Here is a 21,654-nt window from a genome sequence, read left to right on the forward strand (position 1 = left end):
GCATGTTTTTCTCAAGTCTGTTATTAGTGTGTATTAAAAGTCTCCTGTTAGTTTGTTTCACTTTCTTGTCATGTCAATAAAAATGGAGTTGTAACTTAAACAGCAGTGTTGTTTTGACATCCTAATGGATCTCATTCACCAATCGTAAACAAACAACATTTAGTCACGTGATCATATTGATAAAACAACGAAAAAAAAAACTGTCACGAGACAGCCATCATCAGGGGCGGACTTGGTGTCAAAATCGACCCGGGCATTTCTATAAAATCCGGCCCACAAATTCTCTATCATGTGATGGGCATCCAATGTTTAGGTGTATCGGTCCTTAAAAATCATTGTTAAGTATCGATATGCATGCATACAGTGAACTCTATTATATCTTAATAAGCAATATAGCGTTTTATTAAATCAGCAATTATGTAGGCTGTAAAAAGATGAAGCCTACTAGTAGCACTGTCTACATTCTACATTTTATTTTCGGAAAATGTGTTTGATTCAAATAGTATTACACTGCAATGTCTGTGAAAGATTTTTTTTTTAAACACGACGCTCAGAGGGCTTTTTATAAAAATAATAATAATAACATAATAAGGATATTATAAAACCTTTAACAACTTGATATGTGCCATAGTGACTTCGATCAGGCCATTTCGGTGGCCCTACCGGCCCATTAGGGTACCGGCCCACCGGGCTTTTGCCCAAATGCCCATATAGCCAGTCCGCCCCTGGCCATCATGAATTAAACATGAGATCGTAAATTATATAGAAGAGATAGAGAACCACGTGGCTAAATGTTTGTTTACGGTTGGTGAATGAGGTCCATTGTGATGGGCAAAAGTTAACTAAAAAGTTAGAAACTATTAGTTTAACTAAAAAAATTAGTTTAGGCCATTGTTTAACTAGAAATAAAAGGTTTTGTTAAAATGGTAGTTTCATTACTTTTTTTTTTTAGTTACTAACTAAAAGGTTTAATTAAAATTTGTAAAACTTTGCAACATGCGGTCAGGGTTGAAATGCACATTCCTGTTTTCTGGTTATGTGATATCAATAACTTTGATTATCAAAAAAAAAATGATGCATTTAACAACTATTTAGCAAGTCTGAATTTTTTAAAGTAAGATGCTGGTAGAAGTTATGGATTATGGGAGTAAATATTTGCAATTGAAAGTAGCAGAATTATAAAACGTTAAACCTTTTTTGCCAAAAGCTTCTATGCATCATTAGGAAAGGGGTTGTGAGCCACATAGTGGTGTAATTTCTGTATTAAGTGGGAATCGGATTTGTCAATATTTAATGGTTTTGATCAATTCATTTGCGCCACCCTAGTTTTTTTTTCCCTAGCGCGTTTAACGGCATGGTTAGTCAAGCATAAAATAAATATACAGTTTCAATGTTTTTAAAATTCCAACGATTTCGCTTGTTTGTTTGTAAAATGTTTGTACATGTTGTTGACGTAAAGCTGGTGGCAAGTGTATTGTTTCTAAGCACCACTTTAAAATGCTTTTAGGTTAAAGGCGCGAAAATTTCGTTTTTTTTTTCTGAGTTGCCGCAATGTTCTCTAGTGTTATAAGATTACGATTTAGCATTCACTCTACCCCTCCTCCTGCTGTGAACGTGCCCTGCCCAGCGTAACTGTCGGACCATAAGAAGTCCCTCTATACTGTCCATACCGGCGTTCGGAAGGACATCGCTGTTTGTAGTGCGGTCTTGCCACCGTATGTCTAAGATGGAGCGCAAGCATCTTTGGGGAAAGCGCTCAAGTAGTCTTAGTTGCTTTTCTGTATAGTGTCCATGTCTCAGATCCATATGGGAAGTGATCATTGTGTCTGATCTGGCCTTTTTTGTCCCACGTGAAACAGCTTGAGAATGGATAGGAACGTAGGTGGGCATCCCAGCCTGGCCAAAATCCTCCACAAACCATCGCGACTGACCGTGTCGAAAGGCTTGGTGAGGTCCACAAAGGCAGCGTATAGGTTTAAGTTCTGCTCTTTGCATTTTTCTTGTAATTGTCGCAGAACAAATATCATGTCAGATGTAGCTCTACCGGCTCTGAAACCACATTGGCTGTCAGATAACACCTCGTCCACTAAAGAGTGGGTTAGTCGGTCGAGCAAAGATCTTTCCTGCTACTGACAGAAGTGTAATGCCTGGATAGTTGGAGCAGGTGAATTTATATAGTCACATCCGATATTTAATGAAAGATTTATATTTATATTTGAAATAATGGGTCATGATATATTCATATACAATTCGCGTTTTTTTTTGAGAATGTACTAGTAAGTGCCACTCTAACCGTTCTGCACTCTCTTATCTTTTAATGGAATGGGTTGCCTGAGTCAGCCAGGAAATCAATGACTTAGCATATTTTAAGTCACAGATCAACACGCATGACTAGATTGACACATTAAATGCGTAGGACGTAACTTTTTTTTTTTTTTGAAGATACGTCTGTAATCAATAAGTAATATTTTGAAGAGAATTAGACTTACACCTATAATCTGACACATAGGCGTAGCCGGGAAAGGGGGTGGGTGGGTTCAAACCATTATTTGCCTCAGACCTCATTGTCTGAAAGGTAAACTTTACTTACTGCACCAATGCAGCCAACTTAAGCAAACTACAGTCACCAAATTTCACGAGCGTAGCCAAACTGGTTTTTTATTTGGTTATTCTTCCCCTCCTATTCAAAAGCTAAAGCAACCATATTCTACTAGTTGCTGGACTCCATTAATTAATTGCGGTGAATAGCAGATTTTTTTTTTTTAGCTAATTGCGCTGTAGATACCTCGGAATATGCATTTAGTGTATTGACACTTCGAAATGACAATTTTGTCAATTTTACAGGAGATTTTTAAATGATTTTTCATGAGATTTTTTAATGAGTTTTCAGGAGATTTCAAAGATTTTAGATTTCAAGGACTTTTTCGTATATTTTGCAATTAAAGGAGTTTTACAGGAGGCCTTTCCCTCTCTATTTGATCTTTTTCTCATTTTCTCTTTTTCAAGTCTTAATCTCTTTCTTATTCTCTCTATCTCTTTCTCTCTTTTCCCACTCTCTCTTTCTCCATCTTTCTTTCCTGCTATCTCTTTCTCTCGTCGTTGTCATCACCTGGTAAGCTTTTTAGGTCCATTTGTCATTTGAGCCACTTTCTCTTTTCTTCTCTCGTTCCCACTGTCTCTCTTTCACCATCTCTCTTTCCCACTGTCTCGCTTTCTCTCTCTCTTTTCCTCTCTCGTTCCCATTGTCTCTCTTTCTCCATCTCTCTCTTTCTCTTTCCCACTGTCTCTCGTTCTCCATCTCTCTCTCTTTCTCTTTCCCACTGTCTCTCGTTCTCTTTCTCTTTTCCTCTCTCGTTCCCACTGTCTCTCTTTCTCTTTTCCTCTCTCGTTCCCACTATCTCTCTTTCTCTTTTCCTCTCTCGTTCCCACTGTCTCTCTTTCTCTTTCTCTTTTCCTCTCTCGATCCCACTGTCTCTCTTTCTCTTTTCCTCTCTCGTTCCCATTATCTCTCTTTCTCTTTTCCTCTCTCGTTCCCACTGTCTCTCTTTCTCTTTTCCTCTCTCGATCCCACTGTCTCTCTTTCTCTTTTCCTCTCTCGTTCCCACTGTCTCTCTTTCTCTTTCTCTTTTCCTCTCTCGTTCCCACTGTCTCTCTTTCTCTTTCTCTTTTCCTCTCTCGATCCCACTGTCTCTCTTTCTCTTTTCCTCTCTCGTTCCCACTGTCTCTCTTTCTCTTTCTCTTTTCCTCTCTCGATCCCACTGTCTCTCTTTCTCTTTTCCTCTCTCGTTCCCATTATCTCTCTTTCTCTTTTCCTCTCTCGTTCCCATTATCTCTCTTTCTCTTTTCCTCTCTCGTTCCCACTATCTCTCTTTCTCTTTTCCTCTCTCGTTCCCACTGTCTCTCTTTCTCTTTTCCTCTCTCGATCCCACTGTCTCTCTTTCTCTTTTCCTCTCTCTTTCCCACTGTCTCTCTTTCTCTTTCTCTTTTCCTCTCTCGATCCCACTGTCTCTCTTTCTCTTTTCCTCTCTCGTTCCCATTATCTCTCTTTCTCTTTTCCTCTCTCGTTCCCACTGTCTCTCTTTCTCTTTCTCTTTTCCTCTCTCTTTCCCACTGTCTCTCTTTCTCTTTTCCTCTCTCGTTCCCACTGTCTCTCGTTCTCCATCTCTCTCTCTTTCTCTTTCCCACTGTCTCTCGTTCTCCATCTCTATCTATTTCTCTCTCTTTCCCACTCTCTCTTTCTCTCTCTCATCGTTCCACCTGGTATACTTTTCGCGTCACTTGCCACGTGAGCCGTTTGTCGATAAACTCCTTGTCCGGTGAACTAATTATGGCTGTGTCATTTAATCTTCTTCAAAGTTAACATTAGTCAATTAGTTGACCGACAGGTGTGACCCTGGAGCTCCAGATAAGTTGCACAGACCCCCACTAGCTACAAGCGGCAGCGCAGACCACGGGGAATATCTTCCTATTCTAGTTTTGTACCAGTCACAAAGGACCGCCACTCCAGCCACGGGTCTCTGATGACGGCCCCCTTTGTCGAACGGAGTGTCGGATTTTTGGACTGGGACTGGGGGGGGGGGGGGTCAGGTGTACCTCATTCTCAACCTGGAGAGTAAAAAAAAAAACATTTTAAAAACAACAAAAAAAAAAAAACAACTACGATAAAAGGACAGAAGTGAGGTTCGCTACCCGCTATTAGCCTATCTCAGCGGTTCTCAACCTTTTAAACTCGGCGACCCCTTTTTACAATCCGCCACTCTGCCGCGACCCCCCCCCTCCAACACACACATACAGCAATAGAAGAATAGACAATCCACATTTTCGATGGTCTTAGGCGACCCCTGGCCAATCGTCAATCGACCCCCAAGGGGGTCGCGACCCACATGTTGAGAACCCCTGGCCTCTCTGCTTCCACTGAAATTTCTACCGAGGCGCCACCTTAGGGCCAGGGAAAATGAAATTAACTCGGTGTCATTGAACCAGCTGTCTGTGCACCATTTGTCGTGACGACTTTATTGACCTCCCTTGGTCTGTTAGCCCGTTGGGGCACCACTCATGATCGGTCAACCGTCTTCCTCCATTCCTCTCTGTCCTCGCTGTGAATGAAGAACAGGCCCGTCCATTTTTTAATGTTGTTTTCTAATCGCTTTCTCTGCCTCTTTTTCCTGGAACTGTTCCTTGAAGGAAGGACTTTGCAAGCACTGAGGACACTTTGGTATTGTCATATTTTTTTTTATTTTTTATTTTTTTACAGTGGTCAGAAGGACTATAATAGTCTTGAATTACTTTCGTTATTTCCGACCCAGTGCAGTCTGCCAATGGTGACATTATTTTGACGAGAAACTCGTGCGCTAATGGACACACGCGATGGCTGTGTAGAAGCACTTCTGGGCTGTATAACCGTGACCTCCGTATGTCGTTGCGGGGCTGACTGCAGACGCTCGGTACTAGATGGACACATGAAATGCGTAGGATTTTATATATTATCTTTTTTTTTTTTGAAGTAACGTCTGTAATATATAAGATAGGAAGATATGGGTATCAAAAATCTTACAAAAATAGCTAGCGAAGAGTGTGCTAATTAAAGCTATGGACCTAGATTTAGATCTAGAAATAAGACTTGGAAAAAAGGGGGGTGGGGGATTACAGATCTAGATCTAATTGTTATGAAAATAGGCTACATGATAGAAATAGATTTACTCTTCTTTTCTTTTTTAAATCAACGGGGAATAAAGATCTAGATCTATTTAAATTTTTTACATTTTTAAAATGTTCTAGTACCGGTATCGTAATATTATTGGGTTGGAAAGATTCCATGTCTCTTGCAAAGCAACATTACGTATGCAAAGAGATGCATTAATAACCTTGACCTTGTGCTAGTGCTATTAGGGAAATGAATAAGATCATCACACGTCTGCACATCCAAGGAGACAACTCTTGTTGTCTGAGTGTCAAGTTTTAGTGACGTCGCTGGGGGGGGGGGGGCGGAGGTCACGGTGAGGGAGGTAGAACATCCAACACAGGGAGAAGATACCAAGTTTATAATAAATGGCTTTAAAATGGTTTTAAAAATAATAATAATCGGCACACAATTTATATATGTGTACTAATCAATGATTGTGAGTAATTTGACTATTAGGTAATGTACCGATCCATGATTGTAGGTAGTGTTGTCAATCAGTTATAGTAGGCAATAAACTATTAGTTTTGTTTTGATAAAAAAAGGCCAAGATTTGATCTGGAATAGTTTATTTTGGGAAAGGGGTGATAGGCTAAGACCATTAACTTATTGCACGGAAGACCAGTCATAGAGATTGCGAGTCGTTGTGGTCTACTACATTACATTACGATGAAAGTTTTGCACTGAGCCGAATACTGCTCTGATCGCGAAGGACCAGCTCAGGAAAGACAAGCTTTAGGAACTCTCCGTGACTTACCCTTCCTCCCCCCACCATGCCCCATGTCAGCGCTACCAAAAAAAAAAATCTAAAGCAGACGAGGAGATTGCGTCATAGTCGAAATGGTAGACTGTCAGACGTCTGTGGCGCGGGATGAAATGTAAGACTAAAAGACGGAACTGTTCGAACCCAACTGGACACTACGTAACAGTATAAATGTCTGTTGCTGGACACGGGGACGGTGCGCTGTGTACGCGGCACAGCCCGGTTCAGCCCATTCAACCGTGACCTCCGTGACCATATCACGTTGGCTGTGATTCAACCAACATGGCTGTCTACCGCTGGGAGTCCTCAGACAGGACTCGGGATGGGGAATCCCTTGTCCACTCGGGATGGGGAATCCCTTGTCCAGGCCTGGTTGTTGGATAAAAGCTTTTCTAACAACCAACGGGATAATGCGGCGCCTTCGATATGAAAGCCTGAGCTCTGACCAAGGCGCGGCCTACGTCATCACTCGTCAGAGGCCAAGGTTATGCGTCGCTGATGATGCGTGTGTGCGAAACCACTGTGTTGTTACTGTTGTAAATACATAGACAGAAAGATTTCTTTTGAAACAACTAGAATCTTCATCTAAATATGATTTAGACTTTTCGAAACATTCATCATGGATTAAAACTCTAGATCTACAATGGTGAACAAATGTCTCGTTTTGTAAAGGTTCTAGAATATTCTAGATTTATATATATATATAGATCTAGAATCTAGCTAGATCTAGATGTACATCTATCTAGATCTAGTATATAGATTAGATGCTTTCCGCTTACCAAAAGATGATGATGATGGCTTAGCCTGGCTTAGGCTTAGAAAGAAAAAATGGCCAGCGGTAATACCTTTGAAGGATTAGATCTACGTACAATTAAAGGAGTACTTTAAACTCTAAAGTAAGTAAATATTTCTAGATCCAGCATTTTAATATTATAAATAATTAATAGACTTTTATGCTTTTGATGATTAACATGATTATCACTATATAAAGTCAAAGTGGGTAGACCCAGGCCTACGACCTAGGGCTAGGCATTAAATACTATAGACTATAGTATACCAATAGGGTAATCATGAATGTGAGCGTCAAAAATTATTTTTCGCGACATTCCTTGTTGTCTCTTCCTGGCCAAAAATAAATCCAGATTTGTTTATCAAAAATAATTTTGGCATCATTAAGTGCTGCCAACTAAAAATGAGAAACACCCATTATGTACAGATGTATTAATGTTAGACACAATAATTTAGACCACAATAAAATAGTTCTTTTTTTCTTTAAAGATTTATTGCAATCAATTTTTGTGTGTGTGCTAAATAGATGTTACTTTTCATTGTCACTGAATTATGAATTATTACAATCTCTGAGTAAATTTTTTTTTTTTTGTGAATTACCTACGTCTGTATTTTATAGGACAAGATCTGGATTGAGATTTTTTAAAAAATAGCTTTTATGAATTGCTAGACCAGATTCCATATATATTATTTTAAATAGTTTTTATATTCATAAAGAGCATTTTTCATGCTTATAGCATGCTCAGAGCACTATGGTCCAATCTGTTTTCATGATCACTTGGGGGGGGGGGGAGGTATCCAGGGAAAATGTTTTCAGTAATGCTTTTAGTTGCTCAGTAAGCACAACTCTTGAGTCCGATGTTGAGAACCCCGAGCCTCTTTATATGTAGCTATCACAAGCCCAAGCGTTTTATGTCTCTCACGCTTGTCATATAGCAATTTCTATTTATTTATTTCTCTTGCTGTATTTTGAAAGTACGGTAAACGATGTTAAAAAGGGTAATTAATTTATGTAAAAAAGAAAAAAAAAGCTTATTATTATATAGTGAGTAGCATACGCCGATATTTTTCAGAGCCTGCCTTAGGTCACTGCAACCTATGCGACCGCAGTGAGCCACGCACTGTCATAGAACCCACTCTAATCCTAGGTGTAAATTATTAAAACGAAACCATTTTATAACTTATACAGATTTTCCGAGGTCTTCTGGTTTACAAGAAGCTCCTGGAAGGTGACTTCTCACAATTTATTGATAAAAGATACTTGCGTGTGTAGGCCTACTGTAATAGTCCTGCCTTGTATTTGTTGATGGCTGTCGGACTTCGACACTCTGGAGGCCTCAGACAGGACAGGGGTGAAGAGCCCCATGTCCAGGAGTGGTGGTTGGATAAAAGCAGCCTTTCTAACCATCAACGGGATAATGGCGCCTACGTAAATCTATTAATTTAATAACGATTCTGTCAATAATTATAGTCTAAATCTAGTAATCTAGTTTATATACAAATAGCATAGTCCGTATATAGAAGTACAAATAGACAGGCAGTATATTTTAGTAGGCGCCGATTCCCTACCCCCCCTCCACCCCCCCCCTCCATGTTAATCATCAAAAGCATAAAAGTCTATTAATAATCTACATAGTGGGAAGCGTGGTCGAGAGGCCAAGTGCGCTTGGCTTGGCTTGGCTACCTAGAAGGGGGCTCGAGGTTCGACACCCGACTCGGGCAGAGTTGTGTTTACTGAGCGCCCAAAGGCAGCACGGAAAACCAACTCCTAGATACCCCCTCCCCGCAACCGGTCCACAAATGAGTAGCGCTATATAAAAGCTATAATAATAATGTGAGCCCTGAATGTTCGGCTGCACACTGCGCAGGTTATTCCAGTAGGAGCTAGTGCGTGACCTCTGTGACACCAATGTCGAAGGCGCCGGCTAGTGTCGTGGGCCTTGCTTTTCTTTTCTGGCGTTTTTCTTCTGCCAGCGTGGTTCTCTTTTCCTCAGCAACCTGTGCGCCAGTTGCTCTGTAATGTGACTCTCTCTCCCAGGTGGCTGGGTCTATGCTGAACGCCTTCAGAGAAATTTGAGGGTGTCCCTTAAGCTTTCTTTGACCGCATTGCGAGCGCTTTCCTTCGCTTAGTTGGCCATACAAGAGTCGTTTAGGGATGCGGTGGTCTTCCATTCTGCAGACGTGTCCTGCCCATCGCAGCTGGGACTGCATCAGCATTGTATGCATGCTTTGGAGACCCCTCTTCGAAGGGCTTCAGTATCTGGTATTTTGTCTTGCCATTTGACATTTAGTATTTTACTTAGACATGTCATGTGGAAGTGGTTTAGTTTCTTTGTATGTTTTCTGTACACTGTCCATGTTTCTGAGGCATAGAGCAATGTAGGGAGGATGACGGCTCGTTAGATCCCTAGCTTTGTATTTGTGGTGATACCTTGTCTGTTCCAGACATGTTAACGTATATTTTATCCTTGGGCTATCGGTGACGTTATAATAAATAGCAACTATAACGATTCTAGCTAAAGAAAGGCTGACAAAATGGGGAAAAATGACAATCATGAGATTGTGTGGAAAAAAATGACCCATGAGTCATTATATAATATAGACATTACAGCATTCAGGGGAGGGGAAGTAGAGATGATTCTCCGCTCATTGCTTCCGTCCATCACCAACCCCTAAGGTTGACTGGTTAGTTGTTTTTTTTTAAATTGACGATTATGCAATTTGTGTAAATATTTAGTTACTAATGTAAATACATAGAATTAAAAAGTATTATAAAAAATTTTATTATGTCGGGGAGTGTTGGCGATAAATATAATAGCAATTGCTCTCTGCTTGAGTGAAAGGGAGGGGTCGTACTTTTAAAATGGGATGGGCGGGGGGGGGGTGCGCACACACTCTCACTTAATGAGAGGATTTCTCGCAGGTAGATGTAAACTTGGTCGTAAAAGTTACGTCGTGACTCTGAAGGTCACACACTGGACTAAAGGGTATGGAAACACAAAGGTGTTCAAATGGAAGTCTGGGGATTATATTTTAGAGGCCTTCCAAAAACTGTGGTAGACACATTTCTGTTAAAACCATCATAATAATAATAACAGTAATAAAACTAATAATATATATAAGGGAAATAAAGATAGTTAAATTTCATTGGGCAGTGTTGAAAGTTAAGGAAACCAGTGTTTTTTGTTGTTTTTTAACCATATGTGTGTGTGTGTGTTTAATAATGTGTGTATGAAAACTTTTTTGTCGGAAGAAAAAAAAATGTATATGGTACTGAACACAAAAGGAATGGGGGAATCATACCTTCTCGAAAATTGTAGAAAATATATTTGGTTTATGATAGAGAAGGCGGGGTTAAATTGGAACATCAACAATCTGCTATAAGCAGAATAAGTGTCTATAAGAGACCAATATTCCAAAAAAAATTATATTTAAATTTTTAACTCATGTCTTTACCATAAACTTTTTTTTTTAATTTTCAAAACATTATATTTTATCGTAATTTCTAGCCCTTTTGCGATTTCCATTGCAATTTATATAAATATTATATTACATAAATTTACATATGTATTCAATAAAAGTTAATTTCCACATTTGAAGGACGTAACACACCTATACACTCACACAATAGATCTTCCTAAAGGGGTTACCCATTAACAATATAAAAGAAGGAGTGTTGATAATAGATATTAATGCTATTATAAAATATGAATACTACTTTAGTTTATCAACATATTTAATTCCTTTAAGTAACGCGCGCAAATCCCTCCTGCTCATTCCCATTCCCACTATAAGAAGACAATTATCTCCAGACTTCCATTTTAGCAGTTATGTACAATGCTGTACCCTGCCCTGTACTCCAGTGTGTAGCCTTGAGACTCATTACGTCATTTTCACGACCTAGTTCAACATCTACCCGCGACAAATCCTCTCCTTTTAGTGGGAGTGCGTAGAGGGGGAAGGGCTAAGGAGGTGAAGCAATGAGAGGAGAATCAACTCTACCTCCCCTTCCCTGAATCCTGTGAGGTATTTATTTTATAATGACTATTAATCCAGAGCCATTTTTTCCACACATTCTCAGGATTGTCATTTTTTCCCCCTCGTTTTGTCAGCTTTTCTTTTATATCATGAAAATTCAATAAGAATCGTTTTAGTTGCTGTTTTTTTATAACGTCACCGATAGCCCAAAGCTTAAGGATAAAATATACGTTAATATTTTTAAACTACTTTCAAAATTAACGTCGCTAATTAAAGAGTGCCTAATTTTCCGGTGCCTAATTGTCCGCCTTGTCAAAAAGTGCCCAATTATCCGGTACCTAAATTTCCGGTTGCCTAATTATCCGGGTGCCTAAATATCCGGGGCCTAAATTTCCAGATACCGCTGCCAAGATACGTGAATCTATCCACTGCGTTTATATCATGTCCATTTATCTTGATGCATGGATCCCAGTAGGCTTTCCCAGGAGCAGGTAAATATAAGACTTCAGTCGTATTTGTGTTAATTGTAAGGCCTAAGTCTGAGCATGCTTTTGAGAAGTCACTGACGAAGCTCTGCAGATCATTTTCAGAGCGGGCATTTAGGGCACAGTCGTCAGCAAATAGCAAGTCCTTGATTAAAGTAAAGTTCCCCTTTCAGACCTTGTGGTCTATAGGGGAGATGATGTAAAGGTCATCTGTTTATGTGGCCTACGGTTAACGAGGGTGTCATGTGGCCAGCACAACGACCAACCGCCTTTACTTTTTCCCAACTAATGTCAGGTACCCATTTAGAGCTGGGTGGACTCAGAGGCGCCCGAAGAACCCGAAATGAAAATCCCAGTCTTCACCGGAATTCGAACCCGGGACCCTCGGTTCGGGAGTCAAGCGCTTTACCGCTCAGCCACCGCGCCTCCAAGTCCCTGATTACTGCTGAATTAGTTTTTGATTTTGCTTTGAGCCGCCTCGGGTTGAATAGGCCACCATCAAATCTGTATGTTGTATTTATCCCGTTGTTTCTCTATCTGTGCATATGTCGGCATAGCAGAGAACATGATACTGAACAGTGTAGGTGCTAGGACACAGCCTTGTTTTACCCTTTTTGATACTTCAAAGGGCTCTGATGGTTCTCCACTTTCTTGGACACGAGCCTTCATGCCATCATGAAATAGTCTCACCATAGTTATGAATTTTCGTGGACAGCCATACTTTGACATAATATTCCATTATATTATTTTCCCATTATAACATGCTATTCATAAACGAAGTGTTAGACCTGACCTTGAACTCTTTGAGATCCAGCTAGGCGCCCGCTATCTCGGGGACTTTAAACCAGTCGTGTAGACCGACTTCCGTCTCTTATTTCGTTGCTGCAGACCCGCATCCTCTTTTTTTTTCCCCAGACACAAAATGAAGAGATGGGGCGAGTATGGATGAGTAGGCCTATTGCAACAGTGGGCTTCATTAACAGCACATCAATCTCTGGTCAGATGTGTTGTAGCAGCGAGCAGTGAGAAAAGGTTACGTCATACGAGATCACGAGCTGCTTGCTTCATAGAAACTTTATACACACACCCATCCGTTTGCCTTTAATTCCGAAGATTATGTGACTAAGGATGAACGTCGCATTTAAAGTGGCCAATCAGGCCACTATAGAACTACAGATGTTACTTCAAAAGAAAATATAATTAAGGCCTGTGAGAATCTAGTTCTGCTAGTTAATCAGTCATTTAGTATCTGACTTTTGTTTTCCTGGCTGATTCAGGCAATCCATTCCGTACTCTAATAGCACTAGGGAAGAAGGGGCCTTTGTACAAGTTGGTCCTAGATAGAACGAGGAATGTGCTTTAACCTTGGGTCTTTTATTTTGTTTTGTTTTCAGATAAGATAATTTGTATTGGTCCAATAAAATGGAAATTGTTTCACTAGCATAGCGTAACGACTGTAATAATAACAATATAGATGCAACAAACAAACAACATTCACACACGAAACACATACACACTTATAATCAGCGCTTTACGAGTTGAACTTCTATAAATAATCTATATGGACGTCTCTATGACGTCAGATGACCTTTCGTGTTTGTAAATTATGGTACAGCTAGTGTTAAGTAGGTCTAATTATTGCTACTTTACTTTTTAGCCTTCTGTCCTGAGGGACCCTAAATGTAGTGATTGTGCTCATAGCGCTACTCTTATCAAATGTATTCCTTCATTTGTTTCATTGGATCTTTATAGCGCCTCGGGGAGGGGGGGGGGGAGATCTCTGTTACGTCATCCTCCATTAAGATCGCCTTCGGCATGCGGTCATTCCAATACTCATTACTCAAACAAGTAATAAGTACACAAGCAACTATTATGCAAATAGACTACCGAGACTACAGTTCAAAACACATACCACGCGACCATGCACCTATTGTTAATTTCATTTACATTATCATTATAAGTTTTTTTTTTTATTGCTTATTGCTTACTGTTGACTTTCTTATGCAAAAATAAATTTATTGGGGAAAGTGGGGATTCAACACTCCTTGGCAATATCTAGCGGCTTCATCCTAGCGAATCACTCAGTAAAATAGTGGACCTAGCCCTGGTCGAATCTCTAGCTCACACCTTAAAGGTAGATCTCGTTCCTTGTTGAAAGGGGCAACAAAGGTACAATACCACAAATAGCAAGAAACTACACACTGTCTCTGTGCCATGCTGAACAATCGTCTATCGGTAGCCAATGACGCTAAGAGATGACGTAAACACAGTCTTTGACAACAGCACACAGGCATTAAGACTTTCTGTTGCTCGGATGTGCCTCGTAGTGCGCACAGAATAAAACAATACAAATTAAACCCTAGCCGGCCAAGCTATATTTCAGATATCGGCCATTTACAAGTCCTGATATGTCACTGCTAAAAATGTTTTGGGGCTCTAAGTTATTTTTTGTGTTGCCAGTAGGTGGATCCTGCCCTGGTATATATGATACTAAGTTTAATTTGATGTAGGCCCCCAACCTAAGCAAAGCTACCGGTAGGCGCGAGATTGTACTTTTAAATCCTAATTATTTCAAATTAAAATCTCTAGGGCATGTCCGGTCTAAGGCCACTGCAACCTATGCGGCCGCAGTGGGCCCCGCACTTTCACAGGCCCCGCGCGAATTCTAGGTGTAAATTATTAAAATAAAACATTTTAACTTAATAATAAAGGGTTTCTGCAATTCTCCTGAAATTGTAAAATAGGCTATACGTAAAAGTCATGAAAATCTCCTGAAATTATTAAAATGTTCTGAAAACTGATGAAAATCTCATTAAAAACAGACAGAATTTCTGGGAGTCATACAATATGGAAAATGCCAATCCAACTAGTAATTTAAAAAAAGGCATTGACAGCTTTCATTTAAAGAAAATGTAATAATAAGGCGACTTTTAACCAAAACATGAAGTTCTTAATTTACTTTAATAGTCACTGGCATACAAATATAGATCTAAATCTTAAAGGCAAATCGGAATGTTTGTTCTGTTTCTGTGTCGCTGTAGATGGCTCTTAAAGTTAATTTGCCAGTGCTTTTGTATTTAGTAAAGTATGAATAAAATGCAAAGACGAATTTATTTTCTAATGAAAAATCTAAATTTTCACTTATTATCCTAATCACAACCCAAAATAGGCCCCGCGCAATCCGTTTCTCATAGGGCCCCGCAATCAGTAGGACCGGCCCTGCTCTAGGGCTACTAAAACTTTGATTTAACTTCAATTTTGTACTATTTATATTTCTCTCTTTTGGATGGCGAGTTTGCAGACCACTGGTTTTTGTAGATTGTGTGTATGTGTGTGTGTCTTGAGGGGTCACGGGTCAGCGTAATTTAAACGATCTATTGTTTCATAGCAACTAAACGTCAAAGTGTGTACACCCCCCCCCCCTTTTTTTTTTTTTTGTAGAATTTAGATTTTTGTTTTGTGTGAAAAAAAAATCTAAACATTGTAGGCTATATAAACATTTAGATAAAGATTTTTAAAATTTAATTTATTACTAGGCCACTAGGCATAGTTCTACTCTAGTTCTGAATGTTACATGATAGGCATATGCAATGTCACATGTCTCCTCTGATTAATTGACCAATCCCGTCATCTTTAGACCAAAATCAAGTTTTGGCACACACCAGCCTATTGGTCACCGGCGTGCGATGTGATCACAACTCAGTCTGTCTCTGAATTCAAACGCGACGCTCCTTTTATCTATCTCGCCTTGCAGTGTCATCCCGTGCTATCTTCGGTCAGTTTGTAATGTCTTCTAAGATCTATTTACTTATTTACCATATATTTTATCTACATCTAGTAACTACTCTCTAGTCAATAATCATAATTTGCTTTGGCACCTAGAGATATAGATTAATAATTTTAATAATAAGATATGATATCATATAGACTACTCATCTCTCTAGATCTAACTTTATTTTTTGTGTCAAAGATTCATTAAATCTTATAACATGATAGATCTAACTTTAATCTAAGTCTAGAATCTAGACTAGATTAGAATTGATCAGAGAGATCTACGTATCTATACACATCTCTAACGAATAAAGATCTAGATCTATGTAGATCCAGATCTACACTTCACCTCTACAGAGAGATGTGCTGGTTACTTTAAGTTTATTTTCAGTTTATTATAAATAAACATTTTAATTATTATGAACTAAGTCTTAGTAGTAAAGCCAGTAAATGGTCTCTTCTAGATAAATATAATATAAATATAATATAATTTATAATACTAAAATTTAAAAGATTGTAGAATAATCTATTCTATATTTAATTTATAGATTTAGATCTATCATTATCAATCAGCAAGACTCTAGATCTAGATATTATTCTAGAAATAGATCTAGCTGTCGGCACAAATTATGAAAAACTTATCAAAAATGAAATCATTTGAAAGCTTTGTTACTGTTTAAATAATCAGCTTTTGTGCTTAAACCAGCTCAGAGATTATGCAAAACTTGGAAAATATTTTTGTTTGTTTGTAAGGCTCATTGGCTTGTAGATCTAGATTGGATCTTACAACATTCTAGATCTAAATGATAAATGTGTAAAACAAAAAAAAGATAATGTAAATCCTTACTATTAAGAAAATAAAATGCTGCCTTCACTAGTTACTAGTTTATAAATGGTTATGCTTGCCCTGGATGTGGCAAAATATGTAGGTGACAGCTGGGGCTGTGTAGCCATGGGAAATACTGCATTCCTCACTAATTTTCAGACTCGAAGACAAGTCTTATTAGTTATTTAGCTTAGATTTTAAATCTTAAGTTGTTCATTTGTGGCTAAGTATGCCTTGCACAACTTGGTCTGCATAGTCATGTGAAATACTGCAAGCCTACATATCCATACCATTTGTATTAAAGATGGTGTTACTCATCCATAAACTACGTATTAAAGATGGTGTCACTCATCCATAACCTTCATATTAAAGATGGTGTCACACATCCATAATATTTGTATTTTAGATGGTATCACTCATCCATAGCCTTTGTGTATTAAAGATAATACCACTAATCCATAACCTTCATATTAAAGATGCTGCTTTGTTATTCTAGAAATATAACTTAGATCTAGTGCTTAAAAAAATATAACAAGTTTTACAACCAATTATATCTTAAACAGAAGTGTTGTAATAAATAGTTTTTAACCTTGCAGATTTTTTTTTTTTCAGATCAAAACACAGATCTCTTCTTTGTAATATAAAAAGGGAACATCATACAGATTGCTAGAAATTATTACCTTTGAGAAACAGACAAGAAATAACAATTGGTGTATCAAGGATGCCAGCATTCTTTAAGGCAAGTAGTCATTCACAAAGCTAGAATTTAACTATTTTGAATTTGTTATTGTCATAAAATTTACTTAATAAGCAAGGGCAAGCTATGAAACCACTGATCCAGCAAAGCAAGTATCTTTATATGTTTCATTCTTTTTGTTTGTTTGTTGCTTTATCTTTTGTGTTATTGCATGCAAGTTGAGCATGTTTTTAATTAAAATTATTTTAAGAATAATTATGTTAGATAATTACTCCTTTGGATTCATATAGTTAATCTAGATCTAGTTTAAAAAAACAAAACCGTCTTAATAGTTAAGTTGAAATTTTATCCTCAAAAAGATTTAAACTCAACAACTCTGATTTCATAGACACATTTTTTATGTATTCATTATCATAATTAAATTTTGGAACATTTTCAGATAAATGTCTAGTGATCAGATGATTAGAACCATCACTTGTGAGGAACTGGTTAGAAGTTAAAATGTGTAAAGTGCTATGTGACAGTTTTATTTAAGGCAAGTAATCTATTCAATATAATTTAGGCACTTTAAATTTAATTTCATTGTTTCTTTTGATGTATGCTAATTAAGAACAGGAAATAAGCTGTGGAACTACTGATCTAGCAAGGCATGTATTTTTTTTTTTATGTTTTAGTTTTGTTCTTTTTTTGTTTTTGCATGCAATTTGAACATATATTTTCAATGTTTATATAACAATAAAAGAATAATTTTCTGATTTCATAGAACATTTTGTAATTAAAAATATATGCATAACAATGGTTGACTTCATTATGCTTGATGTGCTAGATAGATTTAGGAGGATTATAGTATAAAGTTTAACAGCATCTCAAAATAATGAAATAACTCTTTTTTTTTTTGTTAGCATCCAAAACTTCAACACAAGCTTCACATCACATTAAACATGTTCAGAACAAGATTGTGTACAGCCTTGTGAGTGAAGTGAAGGAGGATAGTCAACAGATCATGTGTGTTGCCCCAACAGTCCAACAGACTAAGGAACAGGTGAGGGTGTTGTGATGGAAAGTAGTCATAATTAAATGATCATTTCTTTTTTCTAAGACAGGTATTTCTTCAAATGCTATGATTTTTATAATTTAGACTTAAGTTTCTTTTGATGCTTGCTTAATTAAAAATAGGCAGGCAATTGGTATATATAGATATAGAGCAGCACAGTAAGTAAGCTTTCAATTGTATAGTTTTGACTTTGTTTTAGTATTATTACTGCATGCCGTTTTCAGTTTTTGTTAACTATTTTTAAATATATGCATATTAGTAAAGCCTCATTATGATTCATGTATCATTCATTCAGATAGGTAAACTCAGGTTTAGACTTACTAATTTGAAAATAAAGTCAGTATCTTCAAAATAAACTCTTTCTCTTTTCAGCCATAACATTCTATCCACATTCTAACCTCATATTTTATAACATTTTCAGTTCCAAATGCAGTTTTCAGCCGAGCGATCTAGAAATAGAGCACGAATACTGATTGTGAGAACTATGACTAAGAGACATCTGAGAAATAAAAAGCACAATGTAATCAGAATTGTGGCAAGCTTGTACCAAATTTTTCTTAAGGCAAGTGGTCCTTTCCAATGTTACATTTAACTACTTTAATTTAATTCATTTCTTTTCATGTATGTTAAATAAGAACCAGTTTCTTACTACAGATCTATCAAAGCAAGTATATTTTTTTCATTGTATTTGTATATTTTGATTGTTTTTTATTTTAATTGCATGCTAATTAAAAATGTTTTAAATATTTTCCTAACAATTTAAGAATACATGTTTTCTGTTATCTCTTAGCCTTATGGTAATTTGTTCAATTGTATGATAAAACTTGTTTTCTTCACTTTAACATTTAGAGAGCTAGATCTATTGGGGATTATCCCATTATGAAGTTTAGACAAAAAAAAAATCCCAGAATCTTCTCTAAGACTTGTATTTGATTTATCGGCCTGTACACATTTTATATTACAACTTTCAGGTTGCTGGTTGTAGCTTAGTTCTCCTGAGATGTAGGTGATGAAAAAAATTGCAAGTTTTGGGGAACAGCAAGCAAGCATATCCAAAAGTTTTAAAGTCAAGCCTATTCCATTCCTGTGATTCTCTAGACATCAAGAATTCTGGACCTGTTTCAACATACTTTTAACATTCATCTGTTTATTGAGCTTATAAGGCAAGTAGTTCATCTAAATGTTTTACCTTTTTTTTTTTTTACTACAATTTCATTGTTTTATTTTTTATGTATACTAAAGCAACAGGCAAATTATGAATATTCGAATTTTTAAATGTTTATTTGAATTCTATCTTTTGTATTAGTGCTTGTAATGGTGAATATCAATGTTAACATAATTTTCTTTTTTTTTTTTAGGGAACCTCAGCATTTGTGCTTTTCACTAAGCTTTTTCATCATGGATATCCTTGGGCTCAATATTAGATAACATTTTGAATATTCTTTGTCCTCTTGGCTTTTGGTAATTGCTTTGAAATGTTTTACATAAAAAATAATCATTTCCGTCATTTAGCATTTAGAGTTAGGTACATATAGTCATGATTATTGTAACAAGTTAAATAAAATTATATTTTCACATTTTTCAGATTAAGATGATGAATAGATCTTATTCAAGAAATGGAGTGCCATACAAATTTGTAAACCATCTCTGAGTAGTAAATATGAAGAGCAGAACTAGTAGAGACTTAAAACAAGGCAACACGTTAGAAGAACCCTTGCTTTTTTTTTTTGATTGTACTGACTTGTATATTTTATGTAATGTTTTCAATATATATAATTATATATATTTTTTTACTTTTTTTTTTTCCCGAGGTCAAGGCAAAGTTTATTCTAAGTAAAACATCCTACACTTGAAGCACAAATATTTCAAAACTATAAAACAACAGATATTGCCTTACAAGTATAGTGGATACTTTTAAGCAATTTTTTATTAGATGCCATTTATTTGTTTAAATGCTCAGCTACTTGATATCTGGTTAAATTCAAATGATAATAATTGCATCTTAATGTGTAATTATACAATTAACATAGTCAAATCATGCAATACTTATAGGCTTAACTATTGTTTTCATAGAAACAATGTTATTTTAAATATCATGAGATAGTGTATTTAAGAGATATTCTAGTTCAAGTTTCCATATTTAATCAGCTTAACAAGTGCACATTCTCTGCTGCCAACAGTAACAATTTGTCATCCAAGCAACAAATATTCCTTGGTAATCTGCTATCAGATGACAGTTATCTCTTTGGCATTTTTATGAATTAAAGCTTTCAAAGCCAAAGTAAGACTTAATTTTTTCTTTTCTTTAACTGCTAATTCTAAAATAATTTATCATTGCATGTTAAAAATAATAGAGAACTTTTTATACATATTTCTCTACCATCTTTCAGTGTTTTGGTCAAGTTTCAGATTTGTTTAGCATAATCCTGTACTACATATCAACAAATGTTTGATGGTTTGTCTGGTTCATCTCTTAACACTATGAAGATGGCTACACTGTGAGTACAAAGTTTTAATTTCATTCAAAACACATTTTACAAAAAAGATAATTGAAATTAAATTAAATATATTATTTTACTATTATTATATAACAATGTTATTTTAATATCATGAGATAGTGTATTTTAAGAGATATTCTAATTCAGTATATGATGTTTCCATATTTCAGAATCTTAACAAGCAAACATTCTGTTGCCAACAGTACCAATTTGTCATCCTATCCAAGCAACTACTATTCCTTGGTAATCTGCTATCAGATGATTACAGTTTTCTCTTTGGCATTTGTATGAATTAAAGCTTTCAAAGCCAAAGTAAGACATTTTTTTTCTTCAACAGTTAATTCTGAAACAATTTATTCAAATTTTTTAAACATTATTCTGAACTATTTTCTGTGTTTTGGTCAAGCCTTAGATTTGGTTAGCATAACCCTGAACTGCATATTAACAAATGTCTAATGGTCTGTCTGGTTCATTTCTCAACACTATGAAGATGGCTACACAGTGAGTACAAAGTTTTATTTTCATTCACCACACAAATTTTACAAAAGAAGAAAATATTAAAAGCTATAGGTATTTATTTTGTTAGATAACTATCTTTGTTATTTGATGCATTACTTAGCCTTGGACAATGCATCATCATAATTAATATAATATTAAAAGGCATTTATTAATTTACCAAATTTAGGTCAATCAAATAAGATTATGTAATCACAAACTGTTTTCAGGGTATCAGCTATCAGCAGTGCACCCCTATGATACACAAGTCTTCATTGCCAAGTCACTCTGCCAAACAGTGTGTACACCTTTCTTGCATTGGTAGTGACCCACTTTACTGTCTTTCAATGTCATGAGTCTGGATATGTCAGGCCAAGGAGATCAAGTTTGTGTCCAAGGTTACTTAGTTAATTCTCTAAGAACAATAGGTGAGTTGAATTCTAGTGTACCAGTCAAATATCTTAAAGCAAAGTAAAAATAAAAAAATAAATTTTAAAAGCATTTAAAAATCTGTTATAAAAACATAAAATGTTAGTTTTAGAGTACTAGTTTTAGAGTACTCGTTTCAGACCAAGTGATCATGGGTCAGATAGTGTCAAGGTCAACTGTTTCTATGGC

The 21,654-nt window shown here is 36.6% G+C and overlaps 1 protein-coding gene and 1 long non-coding RNA gene across 6 annotated transcripts in view; one reads left to right on the plus strand and one right to left on the minus strand.

Annotated features, from left to right (window-relative positions):
• Window positions 1-21,654, minus strand: part of LOC106052088 (protocadherin Fat 4-like) — a 301,505-nt gene that overhangs the window by 117,677 nt on the left and 162,174 nt on the right. The gene's annotated exons all lie outside the window — the stretch shown is intronic.
• LOC129924426 (uncharacterized) overlaps window positions 19,404-21,654 on the plus strand; it is a 35,537-nt gene continuing 33,286 nt past the window's right edge. For 3 of the 5 annotated variants that reach the window (XR_008776373.1, XR_008776372.1, XR_008776369.1), the window contains exons 1-7: window positions 19,404-19,504; window positions 19,629-19,942; window positions 20,224-20,324; window positions 20,434-20,541; window positions 20,712-20,853; window positions 20,948-21,042; window positions 21,267-21,464. This is a non-coding gene — a long non-coding RNA (uncharacterized LOC129924426). Of the gene's footprint in view, window positions 19,505-19,628; window positions 19,943-20,191; window positions 20,325-20,433; window positions 20,542-20,711; window positions 20,854-20,947; window positions 21,043-21,266; window positions 21,465-21,654 lie in introns of all 5 variants that reach the window. The other 2 variants (XR_008776371.1, XR_008776370.1) reach the window with 2 other exon arrangements.

Source organism: Biomphalaria glabrata, chromosome 2 (genome assembly GCF_947242115.1).
Source record: "Biomphalaria glabrata chromosome 2, xgBioGlab47.1, whole genome shotgun sequence".
Taxonomy (NCBI): Eukaryota; Metazoa; Mollusca; class Gastropoda; family Planorbidae; genus Biomphalaria; species Biomphalaria glabrata.